Genomic DNA, 7,593 nt, shown 5'->3' on the forward strand with positions numbered 1-7,593 from the left:
TCCCCTGCAGCCGCGGCCAGTTGGTAAATTTGTGATATTTTTATAAGCCAGCCGCCGGTGCACTGTATTCTGATCTAACCTTCCCCACCCCATCCCTCCCCCAGTGATGAGTACTCACCTCAGTCCCAGTTCACTTCATCCGCTGGCTTCAGACCAGTCAGACAGAGTCTCTCTGCATGTGTGGAAGGTCTGATGGGCATGCAGGGGGGTTTAATTTTATTGACAATTTACATTTTTTTTTCCCGTGAATGGGTGGGTAGGGGCCCCAGTGCATTGCTTTGCCCAGGGCCCACACTACTGTTAAGACAACCCTGGCCCCGCCCCCATGTGATATCACACGTAGAGGGGACGTGGCCTGCACCGGACCTGCGAAAACTGTTATATATATCAAAATGGCCCTCGACAGAAAAAGGGTCCCCCACCCCTGAGATAGAGTTTATTACATGCAGAAACATCATGTGAATACCTTCTAGGATGGTGTAGTCTAACATTTAAACTCCTGATGGTCATAATTGGTACTGCATGTTTCATTATTATACTTTTAACATTTTTCAGAATATATTTCATGTCTTGGTCGCTTCGGAGCACCTGTAATCCCTGGAATGCTTAAGATGGTGCCCATTCATTACGTTGGTGTAAAAGTTTTCATATGAAATGGGTAGATCCTCACCACATAGACTTAGGGGTCCTAGAACAATGGCACATTGGTAAATGGAACACATTAGCAGGTCAATGGCACAGTGACAGAAAGCGTCAGACTGGGGCATGAAGGGCCCATCAGGAGAATGCAGTGGTAGGGGTTCATGCTTATGCGGTGTGACCAGCCACCACCAGGGGCATGGACATCCATTAGAGAGGGCATAGGTTGAAGACAATATTGATAGTACAGTGCATGGTCTGGGCCCCTTTCTAAATATATTTATAGTGAAACAAATACTGATGAAACCACTAATTTTGATTGGCAGGGAGGCAAATCTTGGTGTAGTTTCTATAGGAACAATCTAAGCGCTCATGTTCATCAAAAAACGGCACTTTAGACACATTTTTTCTCGCACCTCTGGAGGCTGCGACAGAAAAAATTTCACTGCCACGGCTAATGATCATCTATCAGAGAAACAATTGAATTGCTCTGATAGACAGCCATTACTATAGACGCCAGCACGGCACAACTGAATCACCCCCATAGAATTTGCGCATTAAGAACCTACATCTTATTACATATAATTAGTCAATTGTTTGGTGGCTGTGAAGAAGCCACACTGGTCCAAGGCTGCACTCCAACTGCACACAAATCAAAACACTACTAGATACTGAAAAACATCCGAGAGAAGCGCCGAGACCACATCCAAGATCCTAAATGGAAAATATACTGTTTTAAATATGCCATGTGTTAGTAACATTAAATAAAAGCAAACATGCTGCCAATTTGTTTCATACAATTAAAAAAAAAACATAATTCCCTTTAAGCGCAGTACCTCCGGCCAGCCTTAGTGGGTGCTGTTCACAATGATTTAAAGACCATTTATCAATAGTTTTACAGTTTGGCTAATAAACTATTCACATGGGGCCACATGCAAGCTGTCATAAGGTGTGGCACCCCCATCTGTAGCTTCACAACATGTCCTCAGTTAATTGATAGGAAAGAGCAATGAGTAATATGCTCCGTACAACATATATAATGTGTGACTGCGTTTTGCATATACATTGACATATGTCCATTTGGGATTTTATAAGATGATTGAAGGGACTTATTGTTTATCAGAACAACATGGTTGTTGTAATGTTATAAGGAAGTGCAGAAAAGTATCAGGTATTATGTTATGTATGAATTTAGGGGCAGGTGGTCATTATCAGGTCAGAACTATGAGATATGGATGATTTGTAGTGAACCATGTCAGTGCCCGGTGGTCAGAGCCATGAGAGCACCACACACTGTCAGTATATGAACATGCAGAGTTGCTGCAGATACTTTGTACTATTTCCCGTGTTCCCAAGGAAGAAATGAGATGTGTTCTCACATATGTACCCCATACTTGCCTACTCTCCCGAAGTGAGCGGGAGTCTCCCGAAATTCGGATGGTGCTCCCGGACACCCGAAAAAGTAATCAAGTCTCCTGAGTCCGGCGCCGTCGCCACTACTTCCCATCGCGGACCCCCTCCACCCACTTGCGCCCCCGCACCTTCCCACTTACAGAGCACAAGTGGGCAATGCGGGCGGGCCGACGATGTAATTCACAGCGAATCACGTCATCACAGCCCCATCCCGCTATATAATGCCTGTTTTCTCAGCACTGTAAAGCAGGGGGCGGGGCCACAGTGATGCAATCATGCTGCCACACCTCCTGCACCACCCACTTTCCTGCCCGTCATGCCCCCTTTTTACGATCTGCCTGCCCCCTCCCAGAGATCCGTGGAGGCTGTGGGCCTGATTCTGAGCCGGACGCTATTTGCGCTCGCTCGTTCAAAAAAAGGGGTGGCTATTCAAATGAACCGTTCGCTCTTTGCGGTCTGTTCACGCCTCTAGGTCTGAACGAGCGAACAAAACTTGCGGTCGTTTTTTTGAAAACTACGCCCCCTGGCCGCTCGCATCCTACGTCATGTCCGCTATTTATTAGATTAATCGAGTACATCGACCAGTGTATGAACTGCTCGCTATTCTTGGGGTTGGTTTTTCCTACCGCAATCATGTGAGCAGTTCTGACTATAAAATAACCCAGTGATGTGGTCAATGACGCTGCTGTTTTAATTATGGACACCCATAAAGTGTCCGTTTTGACCTTTAAGCACGCCTGCGTTCGGATCTCCACTCCCCGTTTTCAAGCACCTTCCCCTGTTACCACCCACATACGCCTCCTCATGTCACTCAAAATAGCAGGCATTCGCTATTTAGCGAACAAACGATTTTCGGCCGCACTGACTGGTTCGCACATGCGTATTACGATCCTTATGCATGCGCAGTTGTGCAAACATCGCTCGGAACGAACGAGCGGCCGCTTACGAGCGGCTCTGAATCAGGCTCTGTGTGAGCTAAAGATGCTAAAAGGAGACGTACCTCTTGCATGCATATATAGAGCAAATAAAAAAACAGGTTGAAAGCCTATTGAGAAAGTACTGAGTAACCCTAATGGTGCATACACATGGTCAGATTTGTTGTCAGATATGAACGATAACGATTGTAAAAATAATTCAATCGTTGACATCGTTGACATGTAGGGCATGCATCGACCAACAATGCGACTGTGTTTGCAGTAAGATTTGAACAATTTCATTCATTTTAAATAGTGTCAGAAATCGTTCATCGTTGATAAAAATCGTTCCAATCGTTGATGAAATCGTTCACCGTTATCGTTCAACGAAATCGATAATCTGACAAATCTGACCGTGTGTATGCACCATAACACTTACAAGAGACTGAGCTAAAGATCTGAATATGCTTACAGCCTGATATACATCCTGTTTGAGTTACTATTGAACCAGTGACTGTGAGGCCTATTCATCATCGGAAGGCCGTATGGCCCCCGATGAGTAATGCTGGCCATACACGCTACAATTATCGGGGCGATCCGCCTGATATCAGCGGATCGCCCCGATAATTGTAGCGTGTGGGGGGGGTGACCGAGGGTTAAATATTGCTCGGTTGGGCATGCCGGATTGTCCAGCATGCCCGTCCGATGGGATATTTCCCGGTAAACTGTCGGCCGCATGGGGCAGTGTATGCCCAGCCGCGGCCGACAGACAGACATTTCCTGTGTTCCTTCCTACGGAAGGAACAGGGAAATGTCTCCTCCCTCGGGGGCGGAGCGCAGATGTCGGGCTGATACACTGTATGCCGGCGACATCTGCGGCTGGCAGGCTGCCAGATAAAATGTCTGTCGGTCTGACAGACATTTTATCTGGCCGTGTATGCCCAGCAATGATCTCGTCGCGAGGGATATTTAAGTATCCAACTTGCAGCGGGGGAAGCTTTGCACAGGAGCAATTCAGCATTGCTCTGGTGCGGGAACAACTGCTCCGAAAAGCTGCTCAGAAGTAGCTGCATTACTTACCTCCTCCCCGTTAGTGCGGCTACTCATGCGTGACCTGAAATCACGAATACGCAAAGCTGCCGGGGAGGTAGTGAGAAGGCGGCGGAGGTATCCCTCGGATCCCTCTTCACATCCCTGGAACTCATAGGAAGGAGCAGAGATCTGAGAACAAGCGCCATCTGAAGATGGCACTTTTTTCGGATTTTGCTGATTATCAGGTGGTCAATTTGGGAACCCTGATGATGATGAATGGCCCAGTAACTTAAATATGCTGAAACTAGCATTTCCGCATAGTTACCGGACCATTTATCGATGATGAATAGGCCCCTGTGTCTGTTAGTATAAAGAGAGCAGGGTAGGACTAGCCCACAGGGGTATGAGGGAAATACATTGCCTGAGGGCCCACCCCCATGGGCCTCTATTGGTCAAGTTCCAGACTGTGCACTCCATTAAATACATCATTACTCTATTAGGAGGTCAGTTACCTGGTGGATCTGGACCACAGATGAACTTGGGTGCTTGGTTCCCACCTATAGAAACTACACCAAGGTTCACCCACCAGCCAATCAAAGTGGGTGGTCACAACACACCCCTGTCCCCTCCTTTTGTTGGCTATAGTGGTGTGTAGTACACTCACTGTCAGTGAGTGTACTACCAGGTGCTGGCGGCGGTGTGTTTGTTTTACTGTGTAGTGCGGACCAAACTGAGGGCCTGATTCAGACCTGCTCACGAGTGCACAGAGCTCTTAAGCGGGTCGATGGTCCCCCACTGCGCATGCGCACGCTGAAGCCGGCTCCGACGTGTGCATGTGCGAGACCCGGCCAGCGACGGGCGCTCCGTTGCTACGGGTCTCGCACTAAAATGGGGCAGCTGTTGATTTCGATTGACAGCTCACCCCGTTTTGGAGGTGGGCAGGGGGGGTGGCTGGCCAAACGGAGGCGTTCCCAAAGGAACGTCTGCCTTTTGGGGGCGGCCTCAGTAGTGAGCTTCCGGCTCTATTAGAGCTGGTAGCTCACTAGGGCTTGCGATGCACGCGACCAACGAAACCATCACCTGGCCGCTCGCAAAAGCTGTCGGAGGTCACTCACGGCTTAGCGAGTGGCCTGGAGGCCGGCTCACAAAAAAAAAATACCGCCCTGTTTCAGAGCGAGCGCTCTGAAAGAGCGTCTGGCTATAAATCAGGCCCTGAGTGCACTACACACTGACCTGGACAATGGCGCCCCTCCATGCCACCAGTCCAATGGTGCCCAGGGCACGTACCCCGTCCGACCCTCTCTAGTTACACCACTGAATGTTTGTGTGTTATTCTCTCTAACGTTTACTTAGTTGTTGAGATATAATGTTAGGTATTTTCTTTTGGCCTAGGGGTACCAAGAAGAAATTTTTGAGACATATAGGCCTATTTCACACCTGCCGGTTTTGCCCGACCGGCAAATAAACCAAGCAGAAGCTGGCCAGTTTTTTCAGACCCTCAATGCCTTTCAAATGCAGCGGCTTTAAGATGTTTTTAATGTCTTTTTTTTTTTTTAAATGTATCTACTGGGCATGCGCAGTATTGTTTCCTATACTCCACTGGATTGCAGGGACGGCACGGCACAGCAGCCGTCCTTCTCAGTGGATATTCCCAGCTGTAACACGGCGACCATGCCGTGCCATGTGAAAGGACCCACCTGCTTCCATACACCACTAAATTTCACACCCGGCAAGAAAACGCACAGATTTTTGCCGGACGGTGAAAACCAGCAGGTGTGAAATAGCCCTAAGGGTGCCATGCTGTGAAGAAGTTTGGGAACCACTGGGCTATATCAACATAAAGAACACAGATCCTGCCAGTGATAGGAATGGCATTGTAGCTGTGTATTCATTGACTAACCTACAATTAAGTCATACCAACGGTAAAAGCTTAGATAGTTGTATCTTTTTGCAATGGCTGGTATTTTGCCTTTACTGGAGTTTTAGACATTGGCCGGTCAGTATCAGAGTCCATTATCACATTAATGTGGTTTATATACAGGTATATATAGACAGAATAACCATTGTGTGCTAAATTATTATACATATGTTACATCTTACTGCTTTCCAGGACTATGGTGCATTCACTATAGTGCACTGCTGCTATCAATCTGATACGTTATCATGCATGCACTATGTATTTATAAAGGGTCCAAGACCATGCACTCTAATGGTTAAGGGTGGTTGGCTACACCCCTTAAACACTGCATTCCCCTGGTGGGTCCTTCCTGTCCCAGTCAAACACCAAAAGAGAAGATGCCATTTTGTGAGAGATTTATAAGCTGATTAAAGTACACTTTAGGAATGAGCTATTGATACTGAAAATGGAACTTTGTTTATTGTGCTTTATCACTGGAAAGTCAAAGCTATTGTTCTCACGAATCAAGAAACACCAGCATTAGATGCTAATCCTATTATGTTTGCTTATTGTGGATTACAAGTACATGCATGTTAAAGGACAGTTACCACCTAGCAAGAGAGTACTCCAACAACAGAACTTTGTGTTCACTTTAAAGTAAATGACTGATCAGTCTGGGGTTTTGCTAGTCTGCTGAGTAATAATCTGTTTTGCTATTTCCTTATATGTGAGTGTTTTGGAAAGGTTATTGCATTTTTAGAATCTAGTGTATTGAAGCAATTGAGAAACTACATATTCCCTAATTATAGCCAGAGGTGCTGTAGTATACATTTAAGAAACCTACATATTTCACTATTCAAGAGAGATATTGCCCATTGCCCATTGACTACCGTGTTGCAAACTATTGCTTTAGATTTGCCACATTCCATCTGTGCGGAATTGTCTGTCATTTGTATGGTGATTATTATTTTCTTCATGCAATGACCTGCCCTGAACTCAAGTTCCTTTACTCCCCTTTTAATAAATCTACTTGATTATTCTACTTATCAAGGCTGTCACATTATGTAATGTTACTGTGTATATGGGGCTGGCCTCTCTGCTACAGCCTGAGGTGGATAAGGTTGATGAGTCATTGCCAGAAAAGAAAGAATATCTGCTGGAGCTGCTGTCTCAGCTGTAAGGTGCCATCTAAACCTAACTTTCCTGTGCCCACACCAACACCCGATGTACCACAGGGACAACAGAGATAGCAGGTTGTTTATGGGAATGTTTAAATCACATAGGGGTCTATGTACTAAGCAGTGATAAGTGACAGAGTGAAAAGTGATAAGTCTGTGATAAGTGCCAGCCAATCAGCTCCCAACTGTAATTTTTCAAACACAGCCTGTGAGATGACAGTTGTGAGCTGATTGGCTGGCACCTTATCACAGACTTATCACTTTTCACTCTGTCACTTATCACTGCTTAGTACATAGACCCCTTAATATGAGAGAAGGCAGGTCAAGGAATAGAAAATAATTGAGTCTGTCTGCAAAGATGTCAATGAATTGGAAAACAGGAAGAAGGGAAGAGAAGGGGCAATAATAACAAAACAATGGAGTAGATGACAGAGAGAGTGTGAACTAGGGGAATAAGGGTTTCTGGGATTTGTGGCCTGGAAGGTGCAGCATGGAGAGAGTAGAATGTCTCTACCACCTT

The sequence above is a fragment of the Taudactylus pleione genome, unplaced genomic scaffold (assembly GCF_031769625.1).
Source record: "Taudactylus pleione unplaced genomic scaffold, aTauple2 ptg000329l, whole genome shotgun sequence".
Lineage (NCBI taxonomy): Eukaryota > Metazoa > Chordata > Amphibia > Anura > Myobatrachidae > Taudactylus > Taudactylus pleione.